The sequence below is a fragment of the Asparagus officinalis genome, chromosome 5 (assembly GCF_001876935.1).
Source record: "Asparagus officinalis chromosome 5, Aspof.V1, whole genome shotgun sequence".
In the NCBI taxonomy this organism is placed as follows: Eukaryota; Viridiplantae; Streptophyta; class Magnoliopsida; order Asparagales; family Asparagaceae; genus Asparagus; species Asparagus officinalis.
The window spans coordinates 128251134-128258018 of NC_033798.1; positions in this window are offsets into that span (position 1 = coordinate 128251134).

A 6885-nucleotide genomic window follows, 5' to 3' on the forward strand; every position below is an offset into this window, starting at 1 on the left:
GGGATCGTGTACGCGGTGTACGTGATCGTCGCCGTGGACCCCGACCAGCATCGGAGGGGGGATTACTACGACACCCTGGCCTAGATTGAAAAGGGGTTTGAATCTTTGGATTTTAATTTATTATTAAACCTTAATTATGGATGTGGAGAATGATATTTTCTCGTTTGTAATTATTTGGCAATTTGTTACCGTGAGCGTGCCCATCTTTGGTTTGAGGAATTTTTAACATATTTGTTTTTCTGTAGGGTTTTTGTTCAATTTAGTAGCTTAAAAATTTCTAGCCTTGTTTGGGAAGGAGGGGGAGAGGGGAGGGGAGGGTAATGTCTAGCCTTGTTTGGGAATTGAATTTAACAAATTAGGGTGGAAGTTTTACGAGTTATCTTCCCTTCTCTTGGGGCTTGTTTGGATTGAGGGGAATATGGGAGAAGGGAAGTTAGGGAAATCATTCATCTTGTTTGGGAATATTTAGGAGGTGAAGTTATTTACCCTAGTTTTTCTTAGGGCGTGTTTGGATTTCAATGGGGTTAAGGGAAACTAGGTGAGAGAAGGGAAGGGAAGGGAGTTCCCTTCCACTTGGTTACACCCCAATTTGGGGTAACAAATTTTATACTATTAAGGGGTGAACTAATGGGAACTAGGGTGAATAGCTTCACCTCCTAAATGTTCCCAAACAAGATGAATGGTTCCCCTAACTTCCATTCTCCCTCATTCCCCTCAATCCAAACAAGTCATTAGTTCATCTCTTAATAGTATAAAATTTGTTATCCCCCAAATTGGGGTGTAACCAAGGGGAAGGGAACTCCATTTCCTTCCCTTCCATTCTCTCACCCAGTTTCCCTTAACTTCCCTTATCCTCATTGAAATCCAAACACACCCTTAGGACTTGTTTGGAGTGTGGGGAATATGAGAGAAGAGAAGTTAGGGGAATCATTCATCTTGTTTGGGAACATTTAGGAGGTGAAGTTATTCACCCTAGTTTCCCTTATTAACTTTAGGGCTATTCATCTTGTTTGGGAACATTTAGGAGGTGAAGTTATTCACCCTAGTTTCCCTTATTAACTTTAGGGCTTGTTTGGATTGAGGGGAATAAGGGAGAATTGAAGTTATTCACCCTAGTTTCCCTTATTAACTTTAGGGCTTGTTTGGATTGAGGGGAATAAGGGAGAATGGAAGTGAGGGGAACCATTCACATTGTTTGAGAACATTTAGGAGGTGAGGTTATTCACCCTAGTTCCCCTTGGTTCACCCCTTAATAGTATAAAATTTGTTACCCCCCAAATTAGGGTGTAACCAAGGGGAAGAGAACTCCCTTCCCTTCCCTTCCCTTCCCTTCCATTCTCTCATCCAGTTTCCCTTAACTTCCCTTAACCTCATTGAAATTCAAACACACCCTTAGAGCTTGTTTGGAGTGAGGGGAATATGGGAGAAGGGAAGTTATGAGAATTATTCATCTTGTTTGGGAACATTTAGGAGGTGAAGTTATTCACCCTAGTTTCCCTTATTAACTTTAGGGCTTGTTTGGATTGAGGGGAATAAGGGAGAAGAGAAGTTAGGGGAACCATTCACCTTGTTTGGGAACATTTAGGAGGTGATATTATTCACCCTATTTCCCCTTGGTTCACCCCTTAATAGTATAAAATTTGTTACCCCCAAATTGGGGTGTAACCAAGTGGAACGGAACTCACTTCTCTTCCATTCTCTCACCTAGTTTTCCTTAACTTCCCTTAACCCCATTGAAATCCAAACACACCCTTAGGTCTCCTAGGTTCCCCTAACTTCCATTAACCCCCTCCAAATCCAAACAAGCCCTTAGAGGGTGTTTGAGGAGGCTTATCTTTTGCTCAAGCTAGCTTTTTTGTCTCTATTTGTTTGGTAAAATGCCTAATAAGTTAGCATAAAAGTCTAATTTTAAAACGCTGGTATACCTAGCTTTTGAGAAACTAGCTTATAAGTTCATTTTAAAAAGCTAGGTTTGACTAAACAAATTACTATTCTACACAAACAATTTTTATAGCATTTTTATCCAAAAAGCCAAAAACCACTAAAAGCTAGCATAACGTGTTTGGGTAGGCTTATTTTTTGAAGCTTAAGTTATGCTAGTTTTTAGTGATTTTTAGCTTTTATGATAAAAATATTATAAAAATTGTTTGGGTAGTATAGTAATTTATTTTGTCAAAACTAGCTTATTGAGGTGAGCTTATAAGTTAGTTTTTCAAAAGTTGAGTTATACCAACTTTTTAAAGTGTGAGTTATAAGTTATACCAAATATGAGCATCCGTATCCATAAGGATGCATATATATTTACTAAAATCTAATATCTGATAGGATATAATTACATATACAAATAAGTAGTGAAATATTCAAGTCATTGTCTGAAATATCGAAATATATGTTGGTCATATATTTGTAATAGTTTTAATCCTCAGATTAATGGATTTGAAATTAAATTTGATGATCACGTGGTCTAATTTTATCTTTTTCAAATATAACAAATATATTAATAAACTCTCTTGTACCATATGAATTATATATATATATATATATATTCGATATTATCTAGTTTTCTGTATATGTATATATACAGTTGTATACTAGATTTTATGCACGTGCAATGCACGTGATTAAATACTGTGATTAGATATTTTTGGTTTATTTTATTACTAAAATTTGTTCCTTGGTTACTCTTTGATAATTTTTGCTCACTTTAATTAAGTATTTTTGGTTTATTTTCTTACTAAAATTTATTTCTTGATTACACTTTGATTATTTACTTATTTGATGTTTGTTTGAATAGGCTACACCCAACTTAAATTTTTATGTTGATAGTTGAATTGTCAGGAGATAAATATAATCGAGAGCCAATTTAAATTTTAATTTCATTTGGATTGGCATGGAACCGAGCTTGACCTGAGGAAGTATAGTGTTATGAAAGTGAAAACACTTGAAAAAATAATATTATAAAAGACCGAGCTTGACCTGAGGAAGTATAGTGTTATGAAAGTGAAAACACTTGAAAAAATAATATTATAAAAGAAAGATGAATAATAAAGCCAACGAGCCAAGATGATTGATTTAAAGCGAGCTAAAATGACAGAAAATAGTTAATGAAAAAAATCATAAACTAAAGATTAATTCTAAATCTAGTACACTTTTATATGATAAAAACATCCACATATGCATATGAAAGCACTAAAAATAGTTTATGAAAACCCCTTCTAAAGATTTCTAATTTTACTAAAAAAATAAAACAATTCTATAACAATTCACAAAGCATTATCTTTTCTTGCTTCTATTTTATTTTTTATTGAGTTGAGATCAATTCTTTTTCATCTTTATCTTTTTTTCTGGGCAATTCTAGAGTAGTGTCTTCATCGTTTACATCGATTGTGATATGAAACTGAAGCATGTTATCTTTCCTTGGGCTTATTCATCTTTTGTCTTCTCGTCTAAATTCACAAAGAAGTTGAATATGCATGTTATCTTTCCTTGGGCTTATTCATCTTTTGTCTTCTCGTCTAAATTCACAAAGAAGTTGAATATATTTCTTATGTTCAACACAAACTTCTAACAATACAGACTTTGATTTTTTCCTATTTCAATAAGAATAAATGTTAATTTCATATATATATATATATATTTGTGTTTTTAATTTATTACTTAAATAAGGTTAAGAGATACCTCTTTTTCTCTGTAATGAAATTTTTTGTTGTGCATCTAATAAGAATTTCTGTTGTGTCATAATGTTACTTTTGCTCTGTCTGTGTCATTTTTCATGAGGATCTAAACTAAGTACATTATATTTTTCATTGTCAATTTGTTTTAGATTATAATATTAATATTTAATTTTGATATATTTATTTCATGAAGAAGGGATATCACCTAACATTGGTACTACATCATTGGCGATTTTATAATATTCCGGACACTTGTTATTAACATCTTTATCAACTTTCTTGTTGCAGCATTTGCAAACATAGAACCACTGCTCAACTCTATTATAAATGATAATTATTGTTGCCTTAAATGTGCGATAGCGTTTCTGTATATTGGTAAATTATTCTTAGGTTTAACTGTATGAATTTTAGAGTGGGTTTTCTAAGATCATACATCTTTCAAATGTTATAATGATTGTATATATTAGTAATTTGAATTTCTGCTGCATTTATAAAGAGCCTTCATGGAGATGCTTTTGTCTTGGTAGTTTACTCTAAAAGAGCGCTGCATATCGGCTTTAAAATATAATATTTTTTCTTTTACAGTGTTATATGAATATTTGCTTGGTTTATTTACTATTCTCTTTTTTCTTCAGTAAGTTGTATCTTTTGATTGATATATATTACTGACGCAATTTACGATGATATGCATATCTCCTCTATAAATTTGAGACAAATATAAGGTGAATTTTATATTTAGTGGCATTTAATAAGAATTTTAGTAATAAAATATACTACCTTCATATTTAGAGATCTTGAATTCTAATAGTGCTATTACATCTTTGATCGTGTCTTTAAGAATTGATCCTTCGTTAGTAGTCATACCCCTAAATAAAGTCACACGTAGGGTGGTGATACTATATAAGAAAAAGAAAAAGGACGATTTTATATATTTTTTGGTTACGCAAAGTCATGGCATAGTAATTTTTCTTTTATCTTTCATAAAGAATGTTTCTTTAATTGGAACAAAGTTGTTCAATATATTCTTTAGGGGGTATTCAGTTGGTGTTTCTTTGATAAATATAACTTATGTTAGTGTTAATTGACGTGATTCATGGACATTCTGAATTATATTTGAAATGAAAACTGTTTGATTCTTTTGAATGATATCTCTAAATTTTTTAATAGTTCTCCATACATAAATATTTAATTTTTTTTACCTTATTAATATTATTACCATTAGAGATCAATATTTATAAATTATAATCAATTGATGCTAAGCAATTATATTATAGTTTTTCATCAGTTTTTTGCGACTTAGTCTTCTATTAATTAATGATACTTATATATTTTTGCTGCTCTAACATATTGGTAACATTATATACAGTTACTTTAATTTATACAATAGTATTAATTTTTAATCTATCATATGTTTTTTTTAAATTTTTATTCTTTAACTGGATATTTTTAATCTATTATTATTATTTATTATTTTACCAGTATCAATTTGACTATTTTCAGATTATGAAAATGGATAGTAAATCTTAAATTATAAATTATATTTATGTATCTTAATAAAAAAATGTCACACAATTACTCTTTTCTTTGCCAAGTTCTAAAATTTTAGCTTTTTATTTTGTGTAATTTTAAACTTTGAGAGTATTTTGTCTAATTTTTAAAACATTTTGATTTTTTTTTGTAATACTTCATGTAATAAACTGATACCACGGAGCTGTCTCGTATATTTTATTAATCTTATTTAAATTTTTGAGCTATAGATATTTTAAGGGATATTAGGATAGGATATAAGTATGATTAGGATAGATTATAATTTAAATTAAATATTTAAAATAGTACATAGCAATTTTGACTATAGAAAGCTTTTTCCGAACTCGTGCTTTCGAAGGGAGTATGATTTTTGTTTTTTTATTTTTTTTATAATTTTGAGACTAACTTGTCTCTTTAATTTGTTTAGTGGAGTTTGTAAATATCCTATCCACATTATGTACATTTGTAGGTTTAAGTTGTTCCCGGGTTCGACCTTTAGGGTAGACATTATTTGTCTTATTAATTTATTTGATTTTTGCATATACACCCTTCATTTTGTAGATATTTATAAATTTAACATTTAATAATTTTATTTATATTTACATTTTAATTTAAACTGTATCCTTATCTTCATACTATGTATATCCAATAAGAATTCATCAATTTATCAACTTACTGAATTCATCAATTTATCAACTTACTCTTACTTAGTGAAATAATATTTGAATTCCAAGGATATTTTTGTCTACCGAAAGATTTTTTTCAAGCTCGTGCTTTTAAAGGGAGTAAGTATGATATGATGTAATATATATCTATGTCTAATCTTACCGGATATGAATATGAATTTTTGTTACAAATGCATACATTTCTATGCATCCTGATTGATAGGCATATACGATTATGATTAGTATGCGCCACCAGTTGTATCACCTCTTATACGAAATTTTTTTCTCTATATGTTGATCTATCTTGCGTTGTGACGGTGATTTGGTTTCTTTTCACACTTGGTGATTGTTTGTTTTCTAAAAGCGGTGATGGAGAGACGTAGGAAGCAGAAAATAAATGTACTTGTAGCTTTATGTATTTAGAAAAATTTTGTACTAGATTCCTATGACGATAATCCAGTGGATTTTAGATAAAAACAATTATTTGATTGATTATGTGATCATTGGTGATGGATTATGTAAGAACGGAAACTATTAGAGGGGAGACCAAGTCATTCCTTATCACTATAGACTAAGGGCGTGTTTGGTTCAATTTCTTAAAAAAATTATAGAAAAAGTTTTGAGAAGTCAAAAAGTACATATTTTCTTGTTTTTTTACTTTGCTTCTTTGGTTCGAAACAAGAAAACGGCTCATAACTTTATAGAAAATAGCAAGATTTTTTATAATTTATAGAAATTAAACTAAACACCCCCTAAATTTATAGAAAAGTAACAACTTTATACAAAAGTGTCAATGTGGTGTCAGATTTTTGGGTGATTTTTGCCTATTTTGAGAGAAAATTAATTTCTGTAAATTTTGGTATTTTTTTGTACTTTACAGAAAACATTTCTGTAATTTTTTTTTGAACCAAATACAATTTACGAAAATCTCCAGAAAATTTTTAATTATAGAATTGTCATTGTCAGATATTTTGAGAATTTTTTTTTATAAAATTGTGCAACCAAACACCCCCCCCCCC